This window comes from Macaca fascicularis, chromosome 4 (assembly GCF_037993035.2).
Source record: "Macaca fascicularis isolate 582-1 chromosome 4, T2T-MFA8v1.1".
Taxonomy (NCBI): domain Eukaryota; kingdom Metazoa; phylum Chordata; class Mammalia; order Primates; family Cercopithecidae; genus Macaca; species Macaca fascicularis.
This window is the reverse complement of record NC_088378.1, coordinates 136,306,787-136,325,089: the sequence shown is the minus strand read 5'-3', so window position 1 is coordinate 136,325,089 and position 18,303 is coordinate 136,306,787. Positions and strand designations below refer to the sequence as shown.

At 46.6% G+C, this 18,303-nt stretch overlaps 1 protein-coding gene across 8 annotated transcripts in view; it reads left to right on the top strand.

The window, feature by feature from the left end:
* PPARD (peroxisome proliferator activated receptor delta) overlaps nucleotides 1-18,303 on the top strand; it is an 86,404-nt gene that overhangs the window by 27,612 nt on the left and 40,489 nt on the right. For 2 of the 8 annotated variants that reach the window (XM_045390718.2, XM_015449516.3), the window contains exon 3: nucleotides 1,611-1,697. The exons of the other annotated variants lie outside the window; for them this stretch is intronic. The gene's annotated coding sequence lies outside the window, so the exon portion shown is untranslated. The remainder of the gene's footprint in view (nucleotides 1-1,610; nucleotides 1,698-18,303) is intronic. 8 annotated transcript variants of the gene reach the window in all.

The window sequence follows — 18,303 nt, the reverse complement described above, 5'->3', positions numbered from 1 at the left end:
AACCTTCCAAAATAGGCTTGCTCTGGGGATTTGCTAGCTTCCCCCGAGCTTCAGCAGTGATAGCCAGACATGCATGGAATTTCCCTGTGGAGTTTCCCTTTCTGTGCTTAGTGGCCTTTTGATCCACAGTGCTCACTGGGTGGGATTCCTGCTGCATTGTAGCCAGATGTGGAGGCTAGCCCTATTTTGAGTTATCCCGGATGGTATCCAGCCCAGTGAGTCCCATACTTGACTCAACTGGCATATTCACCAGGGAGTTTTGGGGAAAATGTGGATTCCTGGGCCTTCTTCATGCCTATTGAATTATAATCCCCAGGGATGGGGTCCAGGAACCTGCCTTTAAAGCTCCCCATTGATTTGGGGGTACAGCCTGGTTGGAAACCACTGACTTCCAGTTGCTGGCACCCTCCCTCAGCCCAGTCATTTCAGAAAGATGCCTTTGAAGTCACTGATCAGAGGAGGCCACGTGGGAGAGAATGATTTGTCCAGAGGGCCTAACACTTCACAACCAGGAAGTGACTCCTGAAAGTGTCCAGGAAGTTTCTGTTTGAATCTGCTCAAATCTTTGATGTTGTTTTGCATGCTTTGATAGTATCTGAGCTTTATGGTGGCTGCTGGGTTTTTTTTCTTTGAAAGTGTTTGCAGAGAGGAGCAAGCTCTTCTAGCAGTCAGCAGATACTCCCCCTAACCAGAAGCTACTTGGTCTGATTTATTTGAAGTATGAAATTCCTCTCCTTGGCTATCTGGTTGGTATCTTTGGTGTGAAGAATATGACAACCCTAGAGATATCTAAGTTAACACAGCAGTTGGACCTTTCTAGTGTTGTGCCTTGGACATACTTAAGGTACACTTGGAAAACTAGATTTTAAAACCCTGGATAATTTGGTTTGCCAGTTAAATAAACTTCTATATTTTAGAATATTTGGAAAATAAAGATAAATATAAAGAAGACCATAAAATTACCTAGAACTTTCCTCTCAGAGGATTTCCATGGTTAATGTTTTGAATGGCTATTCATCCTTCCCCTCATGACCCTTCACACCCCCTCTTTTAGAAAACTATATTGGGCTGGGCGCGGTGGCTCACACCTGTAATCCCAGCACTTTGGGAGGCCGAGGTCAGGAGATCGAGCATCCTGGCTAACACAGTGAAACCCCATGCGTACTAAAAATACAAAAAATTAGCCAGGTGTGGTGGCGGGCGCCTGTAGTCCCAGCTACTCGGGAGGCTGAGGCAGGCGAATCACTTGAACGGGGGAGTCGGAGGTTGTATTGAGCCGAGATCCTGCCACTGCATTCCAGCCTGGGCAACAGAGTGAGACTCCGTCTCAAAAAAAAAAAAAAAAAAAAAAAATTGAAGTCATATTGAATGTGACTTTTTAGCAGTTTTGTTGAGATACAAGTCTTGAAGTCCACCTGTTGACAGTGTGCAATTTGATGGTTTTTAGTATTTACAGAGTTGTACAATCATCACCACAATCTAGTTTTAGAACATTTTCTTAGTCCCAAAAAGACATCCTATAATCCATTAGCATGCATTCCCACCTCAGTGCCCCACCCCACCTTCACTCCAGCCCAAGACTACCACTCATCTACTTTCTCTACCTACAGATTTACCTGTTCTGGACATTGCATATAAATGGGATCATACAATATGTGATCTTCTGTGATTGACTTCTGTCACTGGACATAATCGTGGTACTGTTTTGAAACCTGCTTTAAACATTTATATCCTAGCAATTTGAATATAGTTTTCAAGAATGCGCTTTTAATAGCAGAGCAGTATTCATTCTTATGAGAATATCTAATCTTATTTAATCAGTCCTGCCAACAGACGTTTAGGTTATTTCTCATCTTTTGCTCTTAGAGCCAATGCTCTCTACACTTAGATACGATTTTATTGATTTATTGGTTAATTGTCCAAATCCATGACTAGAACAAAAGCTCTTTGAGAGCAGTCACCTTGTCTCTCTCCCCTACTACTTGGCATAGTTCCTGGTATTTGGTAGGTATTCAGTTTTTTTTTGTTTTTTTTTGGTTTTTTTGAGATGGAGTCTCGCTCTGTCGCCCAGGCTGGAGTGCAGTGGCCAGATCTCAGCTCACTGCAAGCTCCGCCTCCTGGGTTCACGCCATTCTCCTGCCTCAGCCTCCCAAGTAGCTGGGACTACAGGCGCCCGCCACCTCGCCTGGCTAGTTTTTTGTATTTTTTAGTAGAGACGGGGTTTCACCGTGTTAGCCAGGATGGTCTCGATCTCCTGACCTCGTGATCCGCCCGTCTCGGCCTCCCAAAGGGCTGGGATTACAGGCTTGAGCCACTGCACCTGGCCCAGGTATTCAGTTTTTAAAGTGAGTATATTTGTGTGTATGTGTGCAAATTTTGAATGAATCTAAATGTAAGGATATGAATAAATGTTGCCATATTGTGAAATTCTAGAAAGTTATACTAATTTACCCTCTCATTGCAGTATAAGAGTACCTGACTCCCTGTTCCTTTGAATCTGGGTTAATTTGTACAGGAAGTCCTGTGATCTTTTGGATGATGCTATTCTCTGACCTGTCGGCCAGTTAATTTGGGAATTGATGCTTATCCCTGTCTTTGGGCCAGGAATGGTCTGGCTGTTGGGAAACATGGTGGCGTGTGGGAGCTCCAGCCACCCGGGTCCTCACTGTGGCTCCGTGGTATTGTATCGTTTCCTGTTGCCCTTAGAAAGTCTGCATCATGTTGTCTGGCCACTTCCTCTGTTGTGTGCAGGCATGTTGGGGAGTGAGTAGAGTTGGGTGGGTAAAGTATGTGTAAGAAGATACTGGTTCTGGCTGCTGATTGGAGTGCCTTTTGAAGTCAGGAGAGATGTCACTCTGGAAGTTCAGTGTCTTCAAAAATAGAAATGAAGAAATGCTTCCAGGAAGTCTGATGCAACTGGCCCAGTCTGCCCCCCTCTGAGGGTGGTGGGCACCCACATGGCTGGTAAACGCTTCATGAGTCACCCACTGGCCACAGTCCCTGCTCCTCTCCACACGCTTCCTGTCTGGAAAAGCCTGCTACCCGCCCATGATGAAGAGTCACCCCAGAGAACTTGCCAGGGATGCGGGGCAGGTCTTCCCAGGTCACAGCAGCAGCCTCTCGCTCATAGGTTTCACAGCAGCTCTTCTCCCCAAGATGAGTTGTGGCAACTGTTTTTTAGATAAATATGTGGAATGTATGGTTGGGATTGGAACAGAAAGAGCGGCTGGATGGCAAGGCAGCTCTTACGTGTAGCAGGGAGCTCACGCGAGCCCCATGGTGGGCAGTTAAGGCCCCAGAATTCACCTCCAACAGCTGGCTGCTCATTCTATTCTTCTTCTCATAGTTTTCCCATCACATTTCCCTTGGGGTTTCCTCCAGGCCTTCCCCTACTCACCCCACACCCTCTCGGAAGATGCTGCCTCATGTAACTTTGCCAAGCTCTCAAGCATTACAGATGCCTTTACCTTCTTTTCTTTGCATCTTAGAAATCACTGATATGTTGCTCTCTCTCACATAGTTGCTCTCTATTATTACTTCAGGAATTGCCAAGTGCCTCCTCTACGCTTAGTACCTTGTCAGACTCTGGGATGATGCGGATGAAAGAGACTGGACCCTGCCCCCTAGGAGGGCAAATGTCTGTACTCGTGTGGCCTCCGTTTCCCTTCCTCTCTGACTGCGCCTTTGCTGGCCTGGTTCCTCTTCCTCTTTCCACTGCCTGAGTGTGAACATTCTTTGGGTTTCTGCCCTCTCTTCTCTCACCCTCTCCCTCCACACGCTTGTCCCTTCCTATGACTGTGACCATCTGCTCTTATAGCTACCGAATACTAAAGTTCTTTTCTCCTGAACACTAGGTCCCCGTGTCCACCGGCCTGCTGGAGTGTGCAGCCTTAAAGGCAGAGCCCATCTTTGTCTCTGCTCTTTGCATATCCCCTTTCTGTTAATAACCCGTCATTCTCTCAGTTTCCGGGAGCCTTACTAACAGCTTTAAACCTCATTCCTCTTCCATGCACAGGTCATTCCTCCCGTTCTTTTGAGTGTTTCTCGCCACTGATTTTACTGCCTATAGTGAGTTGGATGGTTGCCCCTCCAAAAGATATGTCCAAGTCCTAACCCCTAGAACCTGTGAACATGACCACCTTGTTTGGAAAAACACTCATTGCAGAGATTCTTCCCTATGCTGCAGATGTACATGAACCTGTGCTCATTGGCTTCCTCTCTGGGCCTGGCCTTGTTGGTTCCTGGTCTGAAATAGTGACTGTACTTCTAGTCCACACGGTGATTACATATTCATTACTCAGTTTGAGCTCCCCAAGTCCAAAGGCAAAGTTCACTGCCTACCCTCTCCACTAACTCCTAGGTCAGGAGACTTGCTAGATTGTGTGCACAGCAGCTACATGTATAGTTTTTGAGGTGGGTCTGGGTTTGAATCCTGGTTCTGTCATTTATTAGCTGAAGGCCTTTAACAGATTGTAACCTTTCTGGGCTTCAGTTTCCTCTTCTGGAAAATGGGGCTAATTGTTGTGAGAATTAGATTGCCTAGTGTCTAGCACTGTGCCTGACACTCTGAGCTTTATTTTTATTTATTTTTATTTTTTGAGATGGATTCTCGCTCTGTTGCCTAGGCTGGAGTGCAGTGGCACGACTTTGGTTCACTGCAGCCTCCATCTCCCAGGTTCAAGCCATTTTCCTGCTTCAGCCTCCTGAGTAGCTGGGTTTACAGACTCCTGCCACCATGCCTGGCTAATTTTTGTGTTTTTTAGTGGAGACGGGTTTCACCATGTTGGCCAGGTTGGTCTTGAACTCCTGACTTCAGGTGATCCGCCTGCCTTGGCCTCCCAAAGTGCTGGGATTACAGGTGTGATCCACGTCCAGCCCACTCTGAGCTTTATAACCAGAGAGATTCTGTGGCTAGCCGAATCACTCAACCTCTGCTTGGAGGATCCCAAGCTTGAATGTGTGTAAGAGCTCTGCCTTAAATCCAGCCTACTTGTATGTCATTCTGCCAGAGTTGTCTTTGTCCCTCCACAGTTTGTCCTGGAGCTGGGCATTGTGGAGGCTAAGACAATGGATTACAGAGCTACAAGTCTAGGAGGGCACATAGAATTATAATGCCTATATGAGATAGATGACAAAGTGGGTAAGAGCATGTGCTCTGGCGTTAGACCTGGGTTCAGATTCAGGCTCTATGACCCTATCTCAGTGACCTTGGGAAACTTTTCTTTGCCTCTCTGGGCCTCAGTTTTCTCATCTGTAAATTGGGAATAACAATGGTACATATCGCTGGGCATGGTAGCTCACACCTGTAATCCCAGCACTTTGGGAGGCCAAGGCGGGTAGATCACCTAAGGTCACGAGTTCAAGACCAGCCTGACCAACATGGAGAAACCCCCGTCTCTACTAGAAATGAAAAAATTAGCCGGGCATGGTGGCGCATGCTTGTAATCCCAGCTGCTCAGGAGGCTGAGGTAGGAGAATCGCTTGAACCCGGGAGGCAGAGGTTGCAGTGAGCTGAGATCCCGCCACTGCACTCCAGCCTGGGCAACAAGAGCAAAACTCTGTCTCAAAAAAAAAAAAAAAAAAAAGGTACATACCTGTCTTAGTCTGTGCTGCTATAACAAAATTCTGTTTATAAACAACAGAAATTGATTTCTCACAGTCCTGGAGCCTGGGAAGTTCAAGATCAAGGACTGGCAGACTTGGTGTCTGGTGAAGGCTGTTGTCCACTTCCAAGATGGCACCTTGTTGCTGTGTCCTCCAGAGGGGATGAATTCTGTGTCCTTACATGGCGGAAGGGTGAAAGTGGCCCGCCTAGTTCCCTGGAGCCCTTTTATAAGAGCACTAATCCATTCCTGAGGGCAGGGCCTTCATGACCTAAACACCTCCAAAGACACACCTCTTAATACCGTTGTATTGGGAGTTAAGTTTCAACATGAATTCTGGAGGGTTCACAACATTCAACCACAGCAATACCTTATAGAGTAATCGGGATAATTAAATGAAAGAATGCCCATAAAACGCTGAACACATGCCTGATTCTTTGTAAACAATAAATATTAGGTATCACTATTATAGAGACCAGCTTCTGCTGTGGAGAGTGGTAAGTGCCTGGATGCCCCAAGCCACTGGACACGTAGCTGCATGGATCGATCAATGTACCCCTGTAATTATGTAACAAGGGGACATGGAGAAAAAAACATTTCCAGTGTTGCCTCCTCTATGACATGATTGTACCCCTAAACTGCACAGAGGAGCTTTCTGTTCTTTGAACTCCGTAGCTGTTGGTACTTCTCTTGTGGGGGTTTGCCGTAGTCTTTCTTGTATTATGACTGTTCTTCACTCTACGTTTCTTTCTTTCTTTCTTTTCTTTCTTTCTTTTTTTTTTTTTAAGACAAAGTCTCCTTGTGTCGCCCAGGCTGGAGTGCAGTGGTGCAATCTTGGCTCACTGCAGCCCTGACCTCCCTGACTCAAGTGATCCTCACATCTCAGCTTCCCAAGAAGCTGGGACTGCTGGCGTGTGCCAGCACACCTGGCTAATTTTTTTTTTTGTATTTTTTGTAGAGATGGGGTTTCACCATGTTGCCCAGGCTGGTCTTGAACTTCTGGGCTTGAGTAGTCCACCCGTCTCCGCCTACCACAGTACTGGGATTGCAGTGTGAGCCACCACGCCTGGCCTACTGTATGTTTCGTGAGGTCAAGAATGGACACTGGGTAACTGATTACTTGCATTGAACCTTGGGATTCAGCCAGTGAAAGTGGTCCACCTGGCAGTAGTGAACCTCTGGCTCCTGACCTCTGCTGCTAGTGAATCTGTTTCTCCTCTGGCTGCACAGACACAGGGTTTCCTGCCTCCAAAGAGCTTTTCCACTGTGTACATGGGACCTGAACTGGCTCTAGAAACCTTGGAGCCTGTCACCACTTTTCACATCACCCAGCAGGAGCAGAACTTAGATGGACCAGGCATAGATGGGAAACATGGGTTTATTGCTAAGATCATGGTTAGTTCTCCGGTGGGGGGTTTAGTGGGCGATTGCTTTTTGGATTTTTGTTTTGTTTTAGAAGTAAAAAATATGGGCCAGGCGCGGTGGCTCATGCCTGTAATCCCAGCACTTTGGGAGGCCAAGGCGGGCGGATCACGAGGTCAGGAGATCATGACCATCCTGGCTAACATGGTGAAACCCCATCTCTACTAAAAAATACAAAAAATTAGCCAGGCGTGGTGGCGGGCGCCTGTAGTCCTAGCTACTCAGGAGGCTGAGACAGGAGAATGGCGTGAACCCGGGAGGCAGAGCTTGTGGTGAACCGAGATCACGCCACTGCACTCCAGCCTGGGTGACACAGCGAGACTACGTCTCAAAAAAAAGGAAAAATATGTACATTTTTAATAGTGGTGGTAAGAATCTTCTGTAACTACTTACAGGACATCTTCATCGAGGGGTCTCCAGAGCTTCTAAAACTCAACACTCCCCTAGTGACTCTTACATTTTCCTGCCAGACTTGCTCTTCTTCCCACAATCCCCACCTTAATGGAATCATCCACATCCCCCTGTTCACCTGACAGTTACCCTTTGTTTCTCTCTTCTCCCTGGCCTCATTTAATCAGTAACTAAGTCTTATTCTTCCTCCCTTATGTCACTCCTGTTTTTTGCTATGAGGTCTGATGGCACTAGTGCTGCCTGTGGTTGCTACTGCCTCATCTTTTCAACCTTTCTGTGTCATGACGTTTAGGAGTTTCTTTCATAAACAGAATGTGGCTGGATTTAAATCAAATCTGACAATATGAAGTAATTTATGTACATTTTTGGGATTTAACTTAATGTGTTACTGTATTCTATTTTTTAGTACTTTCCATGTATTTCCGTTTTTGCCTGTTTTTCTCCTTCCGAGTTTTCTTTTTTTTTTTTTGGGAGATGGAGTCTCGCTCTGTTACCCAGGCTAGAGTGCAGTGGCGTGATCTCGGCTCACCGCAACCTCTGCCTCCCAGGTTCAAGCGATTCTCCTGCCTCAGCCTCCCAAGTAGCTGGGACTACAGGCGCGTGCCACCACACGTAGCTAATTTGTATTTGTAGTAGAGATAGGGTCTCGCCATGTTGGCCAGGCTGGTCTTGAACTCCTGACCTCAGGCGATCCACCCACCTCGGCCTCCCAAAGTGCTGGGATTACAGGCATGAGCCACCGCTCCCGGCCTGGAATTTTCTTTATTCCCTTTACCGGTTTGAAAACTATACATTTTACTTCTGTTCTGTTCTTCTTTTTTGAGACACGGTCTGGCTCTTTTGCCTAGGCTGGAGTGTTGTGATCACAGCTCACTGTAGCTTTGACATCCTAGGCTCAAGCAATCCTCCCACCTCAGCCTCCTAAGTAGCTGAGATTATAGGTGCACACCACCACGCTCAGCTAATTTTTTTAAAGAAAAAGTGTTTTCTAGAGATGGGATGTTACTGTGTTGCCCAGGCTGTTCTTGAACTTCTCACTCAAGCCCTCCTCCCACTTTGGCCTCCCAAAGTGCTAGGATTACAGGAGTGAGCCAACTTCCCTGGCCTTTATTTCTGTTCTTACTCCAACATTTTCTCATCTTTTCTCCCATCCTTTTACTTAGAAAAATGTTAAAATTAGAACAGTAGTACAATGAACATCAGTATTCTCTTTAATCATATTCAATTAGTATATTTCTCTATATATGTATATATGCTTTTGTTTAGAATCATTTGAAATTAAGTGTGGATTTGTTCTCCATTTTCTTGCTCAGGATTTGGTATGCTGCTTCTATCTGAGGACTGATTTATAAAAGAAAAAACAAAAGAAAGAAAAAGCTTTTTGACTTTAGAATGATTGTAGATAAACTTAGCTTTACAGAATTTCTATATTCCTTCACCCAGCTTCCCCTAATGTTAATCTCTTACATTTAATTCTTTCTTAAATTCTGGAAAGTTTCAGCCATTGCCTCTTTGGCTCTCTCATTTTCTCTACAGTGGCCTCTGGAAGGCCTCTTAGACATATTGTTGACCATTCTACCACCAGAGTCTCTATATTTGTTCTTTCTGTGCTCCTTTATCTGTTTAATCATCTAAGTTTTCTTGTGTAGTTTCTTTGAGACTGTCTTATTTCTGATTCTTGGGATGCTACTTCTCGTTTTGTGTATGATGCTCGCCCGCTTGGTGGTTTATTTCCTTGTGTGGTTTGTAACTTTGGGTGTGAGTTCATCTCCAGGAGGGATTCCCTTTTCTGTCTAAGACTTGTGACCTGAATTATGAAAGAATTCCTCAGAGCAGTTTGTTTGCTTCTGGCGGGGCCATGAGTGTTTCAGTGGTCCTGGCTCAGTTTTTATGTTCACTGCTTAGTGCGGCACCCCTTCACCACCCTAGTAGTGTAAGTTCAGTTTTATATCCATGGGCAGGACTAGCTTGGTGACTTAAGAAAGGGTGACCTCCCACCCATACCTGACCCACAGAGCCTTGGAGAAGTGTTCAGCTTCTTGTTGCTTTCCTATACTGGCTCTCTTTTGAGAGCCTATACTGCTTTCCTTTGAGGCTCTCTTCTTGATACTGGGACTCAAAGCCACAGGCAGGCTTTAAACCACTTCATATGTGGGTGCAAAAGTCCACAGGCCATTGTGGTGTCAGTTCTTGTCGCACATAGGGCATTTCTCTTTCCAGTTTGACTGCATGTCTAAGGGTGTCATTTGTTTTATTTTATCTGGTATTTCTCTGTGATAGTGATAGAAAGGGGAAGCTCGTTCACATTAATTTAGTCCAGTATCCTGCTGAAAGTTTGTTCAGATGCTTAGCATGTCATATGAAGCCTTTCATGATCCAGCCCATTCTACCTTTCCTGCATAAACTTAGCTCTTAAATTTTACACTTCAGCAGATTGAACTATTCGCATACCATGTACTGTAATGTTTAAAAGCGCAGGTTTTAGGGTCCAACTGTTTGGCTTGGAACCTGTCTTTTCATAACGTATGATTTTGGACAAGTTACTTATCCCTTCCGTAACTCAGCTTTCTCATCTGTAAAATGGCAGCATCTGGTGTGCAGTAACCCTGATCCCTGTTGGCTCCCTCTCTGGTTGCTGTCTGCAGCAGTTCAGGCTGCCTCCAGCAGTTCAGGCTGCCAGGCTTCTGTGCAATTGCACTGCTTATTCCTTGCCTGGAATTGCCTGTCTCCCCTCCTCTCCTTGATCCCTCCCAGGAGAGTAGCCTTTACTCCTTCAGAGCTTAGGGTCTCTGTCTGTAGTAATTACCACTCTGTGGGTCGCTGCTTGTTTACGTATCTTTTTTTTTTTTGAGACGGAGTCTCGTTCTGTCACCAGGCTGGAGTGCAGTAGCGCGATCTCGGCTCACAGCAACCTCTGACTGCCGCGTTCAGGCCATTCTCCTGTCTCAGGCTCCCATGTAGCTGGGACTACAGGTGTGTGCCACCATGCCCAGCTAATTTTTGTATTTTTGGTAGAGATGGGATTTCATTCACCATGTTGGCCAGGGTGGTCTCAATCTCTTGACCTTGTGATCCGCCCACCTCAAACTCCCAAAGTGCTGGGATTATAGGCGTGAGCTACTGCACCTGGCCACGTATCTCCTTTTTTTCAGCCGACTCTGACCCCCTTGAGAGCAGGGCCTTGTTTTTCTTGATACTTGAAACTCCTGTCATTCTATCTGTCATTTGGTGGGCATTCAGCGTTGGTAGTTGAATTGCATTGAATTTCTCTGGCTGAGTAGAGGCAAGTGCTGGGAGTGGTATGGGATGCAGATGCAGGGAGTGACACCAGGAAAGCTTGTTTCTTTGGCACATTTTATGCCAAGTTGATGGAAATATGAATCAGTATGGCTGGGACACAAGGTGACAATTCTTAGTCTAGCTGAGGATGCCAGAGACTTAAAACAAGCCAGTGGCCAGAAAAAGCCACTAAATCTTGCAAATTAAAGTGGTTTCCAGCCTTAAGAATGCATGCCCCACATTCCCTTCCCAAACTCAGCATCTCTGAGTGCCAGGTGGAGAAATACAAACTAATTATAATCCTAGTGGGCCCTGCGAATCTTTAATTTTAGAATAAGACTGCCCTTCTGAAAGGCACAGTTGCTTTAGGAGTAGATGACTCTGTATGCCCGGGGCCTCCAAAGAGACCAGGATGTGAAAACTCAGTACCTGGCATTTAGAGCTGTGTCACTCATCACTTCTGACCTCGTTAAGATTTCTACCCCACTGAGACTTAACAACTAAAAAGGGCAGATGAGATAGGTCTGGGGCAGAGCTTAATGGCCTGTGTCATCCTCTTCAGCTTTGCCTGAATTCTCTGGACTCTTGGGACTCTATCATAGGAATATTCTCAGAAGAGAAGGCATTTGAACCTTTAAAGATCCCCAGATTAGCCATCAGATAACAGTCTCATGAGAGTGATGAACAATGACAGCACCAACTCTCAATTCCCTTGGCTAGAATTTCAGGAATCAGCTTGAACTCAGAGATGGGCACAGAGTTAGGTCTTGAAGTAGACATCTTTTCTGTTTTTTGTTTGTTTTTTTTTTCTTTTTTGAGATGGAGTTTCGCTCTTGTCACCCAGGCTGGAGTGCAATGGTACCATCTCTGTTCACTGCAACCTACGCCTCCTGGGTTCAAGTGATTCTTCTGCCTCAGCCTCTCAAGTAGCTGGGATTACAGGCACCCGCTGCCATGCTTGGCTAATTTTTGTATTTTTAGTAGAGATGGGGTTTCACCATGTTGGCCAGGCTAGTCTCGAACTCCTGACCTTGTGATCCACCCACCTCAGCCTCCCAAAGTGCTGGGATTACAGGCATGAGCCACCATGCCTGGCTTCCAGTAGGCATCTTTGCCCAACCCACATGAATCCCATTAGTTCTTTCTTGACAGCTCTCAGTCTGTGGTCATATATTAAGCAACTGTGTGTTCAGTACTGTGCTAGGTGCTATTGCTGAAGATACTGAAATAGTAATGCCACAAGTCCCTCTTCTCAGAGAGGAGAGCTTGTAGTCTAGTTGGAGAGAATTCCTAGCACACAGCAAGCTGTAGCCAATGGTGCCCAACAGTCATGCTGTCTGATGCCACTGGGTGCAAGTGTGTTGCTTTGACAACTTGGTGCTTTTGCCCAAAAGGAGCTGTTCTCTTTCTGAGACTTGGACTATTGGTTTGTTTTTTCTCAAATGACTTGCTGGCACTGTTAGAGACTGGTCTGAATTAACGAGGACTACCTTTTATCTGTTTCTGAGGAAATAGCCCCAAATGTGCTCTCTTGGTCTTTATGAACTTTTCCCTTCTTCCATTTCTCCAAATAATGGTAGAGTAACTTTACAGTGTCATCTGCTGATCTCCAAGGTCTTCTAGGGGCACGTCATCAGCAGTTGCTCCTTTTGAGGTATCAAGGTTTGTCCTGTGGACTCTCAGATAGTTTCCTTACCTGTTCAATGAATCTGATTTTCCATTTTTCTAGGAGAGTGTATCTCAAAGTGATTGCTGAATCAGAATGTCTGGGAGTGTGACTTGGAATCTATTACTGACGATTAGAGGAAAATGTAGCAAATTATTATCTGAAGCATTTATGGATGGATCGATGGATTCATGGATGGGGATTCTGACTGTTAGGTAGTCTGTAGTCTCAGACAGTTGTGGAAGCTCCATTAGGTCATGAGCAGCCCAGGCTCCTTACAGTTCCCTGCCCTGCCATTCTTAGGGTGTGGCTGCTGTCCTCATGGTCCAAATGGTTGCCGTGGTTCCACATCTCACAGGGAGATAGAAAAAGACAGAAGAATGATGTCTCACCTCCCTTCTAAGGAGACTTCAACAAAGCCTGCCTCTACCACTTTCTGTGACTGAGGGAGAGTTAATTCATATCTCAGAGCCAATTAACCTCATTTTTGTTTTTTGTTTTGTTTTGTTTTGTTTTGTTTTGTTTTGAGACAAGGTCTTACTTTGTCGCCCAGGCTGGAGTGCAGTAGCATGATCTTGGCTCACTGCAGCCTCGACCTTTTGGGCTCAAGCAGTCCTCCCTACTCAGCCTCCCGAGTAGCTGGAACTACAGGCACATGCACCACACCTGGCTAATTTTTTAATTTTTTCATAGAGATTGGGGGTCTTGTTATGTTGCCCAGGTTGGTCTTGAACTCCTGGGCTCAAGTGATCCTCGTGCCCTGGCCTCCCAAAGTGCTGGGATTATAGGAGTGAGCCACCGCACCAAACCAGTTACCTCATTTGTAAAACAGGTGTGGTAACGCTTAGTGCAGGAGTGAAAGGATCAGGGAGCACACATACATACAAAGTGCTTGGTGCGATGCCCAGCCTGATGTCCAGCCTGCAGCACCTGTTCTCTAAATCATAGCAGCAATTGCTGCTGCAGCATACTTCTCTTTCTCCTCTCTCCACCACTCCATCTCGCCAGGGTCTCTGCCTTGCCTGTCAGGCTCCCCTTTCCTTTGCTCCAGCCTTTTGCATCTGTTCCTCCCCGCATTCTCCTGTCATCTCTCTTCCCTGTGCCTCATTTTCCTGCTCTCCTCCTGCCTCTATCCCTCATCTTCTTTTCAGTGTCTCCTTCTCCTCCTTGAACTACCTCTTCCTTCTAGTGCTTCTGTCCTGACCTCCAGTGAACAATAATTCTTTGTAACTTAATGACAAATTATCATTACGTTACAAAGACCAGAGGCTAGAGGTGGTGATTGGCCTTGTAAACTGTAGGTCAGCGATGAGTAATTTAAGAAAACTAAATTTAATTGGTTTACTCATGAATCAGTTAGGAATTCTGTTTGGCAGCTAGAACAGAAATAGCAGTAGCTTAAACCAGTAGAAATTTTTTCTATTGTGAAAAGAAATCTAGAGGGGATAGTCTAGGGCTGGTCTCTCTGCTCCGCCATCCTTAGTGCAGGGCTTCCAACCCCAAGGTTGTATCATGGTTTGAGATGGCTGCGGGAGCCCCAGCCGTCATGTCAGGTTCTAGGAAGAAAGCAGGAAGAAGAGAGGAAAAGCAGGAAGAACACATGCTCCATCTTAAGGAGCTTTCCTACAAATCCCACCAAATAGCTTCAGCTTCTCCTCATTGGCCTCCATTAGATGCAAGGGAGGCTGAGACATCGTTTAGGTGGGCACATTGCTACTTGAAGCAGAATTGGGATTCTGTCACTAAAAAAGAAGGTGAGAATGGATATTGTGTAAACAGTTAGCAAGGTCTGCCGCCATTCATTCAGCATTAATTTAGCACCTACAGTCTACTAGTTATGAAGAACAGTCAAGGTGCCCCATTCCAGAGGGAAGACATAGATAAGTAAACAATACAGTACAGAGGGTGGGTGAGGAAGAGGGGGACAATGGAGAAAGGCACAAAGTGGGTATCTCACATACCCTCCAGGGGCACAGTCTCGAGTTCATCATGCAGGCATTCTTGCCTGTAGTTTGTTTCCTCTATGTCCCCTCTTCTGCTGTCTCCTTTTTGTCATTGTTATCATTGTTGCTGTTGGGGTTTGTTTTTGCCCCTCCATTCTGACGTCAGCAGTAGCCTCTGGAACCTTAGGAAACAGAAATAGTTGGCTTAGTGGGAAGCTCTGGGATGGGAGCCATGTGTTTGAAGAGCCAAGTCCCAGGCCCATTAGGCAATTAGAGGCCAGTGGCAGGAGAACATTCATTCCTGGACATGCCATGGCACTGCCAGGAGACTTTACTCCAGGAACGGGGTCGTTGTCAGGAGGCATGTTCTAACCAGGCACCTGGCATCACCTATACTGTGCTTGCCATAAAATGAAATTTTAGAGCAGTAAAATTCTCCAGGTCCTGTGAAATGGGTATAATTGTTTCACCCATATTAATTTAACCAGAGGTCTTGGTATGCTGTCATGTTAATTATGTGTAAAAATACTTCTACTGGCCGGGCGCGGTGGCTCAAGCCTGTAATCCCAGCACTTTGGGAGGCCGAGACGGGCGGATCATGAGGTCAGGAGATCGAGACCATCCTGGCTAACACAGTGAAACCCCGTCTCTACTAAAATACAAAAAAAAACTAGCCGGGCGAGGTGGCGGGCGCCTGTACTCCCAGCTACTCGGGAGGCTGAGGCAGGAGAATGGCGTGAACCCGGGAGGCGGAGCTTGCAGTGAGCTGAGATCCGGCCACTGCACTCCAGCCTGGGCGACAGAGCGAGACTCCGTCTCAAAAAAAAAAAAAAATACTTCTACTTACTACAAAATTTATTGACAATTAAACATTGATATTCCTTCTCGGAACTCAAAAATTCTAGGAATAACTTGGGAGACCCACATTATCTTTCATTCTGATCCCAAGAACATCTATTGCTGTTTCCTTTGGGAAGTTAGAGAGGCAATGGGAAGCCTGCTGCAGAGATTTTCTAAACAGGCATATCCCAGCCCCTAAGGAGTTTGAAAGTGTCAGAGAAGGCTAAAGGATTAAAAGATTGTTCTGGCACAGTGCAATCCTTATGAGGTCGTACCCTGGGCAAGTTACCCTCCTGTCCTCAGTTTCCTTATCTGTCAAATTTTGATTCTATGGATCCTCCCCAACAGGGCTGTGATGGAGATGAAGAGACATATGGGAAGCATTCAGTATGTGTTGTTATTATTATTATTACTATTATTATTATTATTAGTGCTACTGGTAGTGCTAGCCCACTAGCCCACTGGGTAGTGATTGCACCCGTATGTTGGGGCCAGAGTGTGGAAAGCCTTGGATCCCACATGAAGGAGTTGGATTTTGTGGGCAAGGGTGTGACAGATCATGGCTGGGCTTAGAAATGTCACTGACAGGAGTGGAGAGGCAGATCTAGGTGAGGAGTGGGCAGGGCTTGAACCCGGCCAGTCAAGGAAAGGGGAGAATGGATAAGTGAGTGGTGAGAGAGGACCCACTGGTGCTGGAGTTCAGCCTGTGTGCCCGAGGGATGGTGTCCCATTGACTTGGGTGGGAAGCACTAGAGGTGTAGCGGTTGGGGTGGCAGGAGGGGAAAGAAGCATATGGTGATCAGCTTAGCAAACAAATGGAGAACTTGCTGCCTGCCAGGGACACCTGTGGCCTGGCACGAAGATAATTGATTGTGTTTTGAACACATTATGAGGCCCCTGCGAAGCTTCTGTGTGGTATTTACACAGTCAGCAGGAGAGAGACCCCAGACAGTGGTGTGGGATGCAGTCATGGTGTGTGAAATTGCCAGTGGCTGGATTGTGCAGTGGATGGATTGAGCAGGCAGCCAAGAACAGAATGGGGTGGGGAGGGCGGTGGGGGTAGGGAAGGAGGATCATCATTTCAAGGGCGAGTGAAGGAAGAACAAGCAGAGTGCAAAGCCCCCAGAGGGGAAGGCGATCCTTATGAGGTTTGACTGTGACCCTGGGCAAGTTACCCTCCTGTCCTCAGGAGGAAGTGGTTGACAGAACCATTGCAGCAGTGAGATGGAACAGGACCAGGGCAGCAGCCAAGGGCCTCTTAGATGGGGGGGCGGTGGGGCAAGAGGAGGTCATCCAGGACCTCCAAGAGAGCTGTTTCAAAATGGGAGGAGAAAGCAGTGTTCCTCTGGTGGTGGTTCTAATGCTTTGTATTTGTAATTCCTAGTCATTTTCAAGGCCCTTCGCATTCTTTGCGTCGTGCTCCCTCACCAGGCTGTCAGGCAGTAGGGGTTGGCCCCATCGTACAGCTGAGAAGTTGAGGCAGAGCCTAGCCAACCCACCTGACCCATGCTGGGCAAGGAAGACTTGCTTCCTAAAGGAGGGTCTTCCTCAAGGGCAGAACGGACCTAGCTAGGTGAGGAAGGAGGCCAGCTGGAAGGGAATGTCCAAGACCTGGGGCCATGTGTTGAGAGCAAGGTACATTTGACCTGGGGGAGTGGTGGGAGAGCAAGCTAGAAAGGGAAGCAAGCCTGGATCAAGATGGGCCTTGTACCATCAGGAGTTGGGATTTTTTTTGACAGTAGCAGGGAGTTTTAAAGATTTCTAAACAGGGAATTACATATGATCAGGTTTGTGATCTAGAAAGATCAGTCTTGCTGCAGACAGGGAAGGAGGCAAAGAGTGAAGCAAGGGACCCTCTTAGAGACTGTTGCAGTAATTCAGATGAGAAAGATGAGAGTTGGCCAGGCTCGGTGGCTCACGCCTGTAATCCTAACACTTTGGGAGGCCAAAATGGGAGGATCACTTGAGGCCAGGAGCTTGAGACTAGCCTGGTCAACATAGCGAGATTCCCAACTCCTTTTTTTTTTTTTAGAAAAAGAAAAGAGAGAGAGCACGCAAGAGAAATGATGATACTGAATTAGGGAGATACTGAGAACTTAGATGAACAATACTTGGTTGCCAGACATGGTGGCTCACACCTGTAATCCCAAAACTTTGGGAGGCTGAGGCAGGAGGATTGCTTGAGACCAGCCTAGGCAACGTAGTGAGACCCCACCTCTACAAATTTGGTTTTTTAGTGAGCCAGTTGTGGTGGTACACACCTGTATTCCTAGCTACTTGGGAGGCTGAGGTGGAAGGACTGCATGAGCCCAGGAAGTTGAGGCTATAGTGAGCTGTGGTCATGCCACTGCATCCCAACCTGGGTGACAGAGCGAGACCCCATCTTAAAAACAAACAAACAAACAAACAAACAAATACTTGGTTCATTTGGTACTTGGCTCTTTGGATCTTGGGGAATATTGGAGATGACGGAATAACTTCAAGGAGACCAACTTCAAGGTCAAGACTCCTGCCAAGACTCCACCCAGACATAAAACAGGAAAATGATAATAGAATCTACCTCACTGTTGGCCTGGCAATGGGAGTTTGTTGATAACCCTGAAGATGAACTCCTCAAGGTGAAGAGCAAGGCTTCAGAATGGGCTGCTCGCTAGATGTGAGAGACAGAGACAGACCTGGCCTTGCAGAAAGGTTGCTGCAGCCTTTGTCCTACCATCTCCAGCACAGGATGGTTTCTAGTCCCAGGAGGCCCTGTCTTGTGCTGCGTGGGGCCCTTAGTGCGGTGAAGACTCACAGCACCCTGGAGGTCTTTGTTGCTTCTGCCCTTTCCTTTAGATTGCATCTCCCAATCTTGGTTTATATGTTTGTCAGGAGGTGGGGAAGCCTGCTTTCCCCACCTGACAAATTTATAAACTGGAAATTGATCCAGTCCTGGATCAGTTTGGGTCACACAACAGGGTGGGCAGTGTTGACCCACAGAGGGTCCTGGGCCCCTTATTCCTCTCTGGCCCTAGGCTCTGAGCTCCCAGGTTTTGACTGCCAAGCAAAAGGTGGAGTTGTGTCCATTGTTGCTCTTTACCAGGCCCCCAAGAGTTGCTGTCGGTGAGCTCACAGGCTCTTTTCTTCTCTCTGCTTTGAC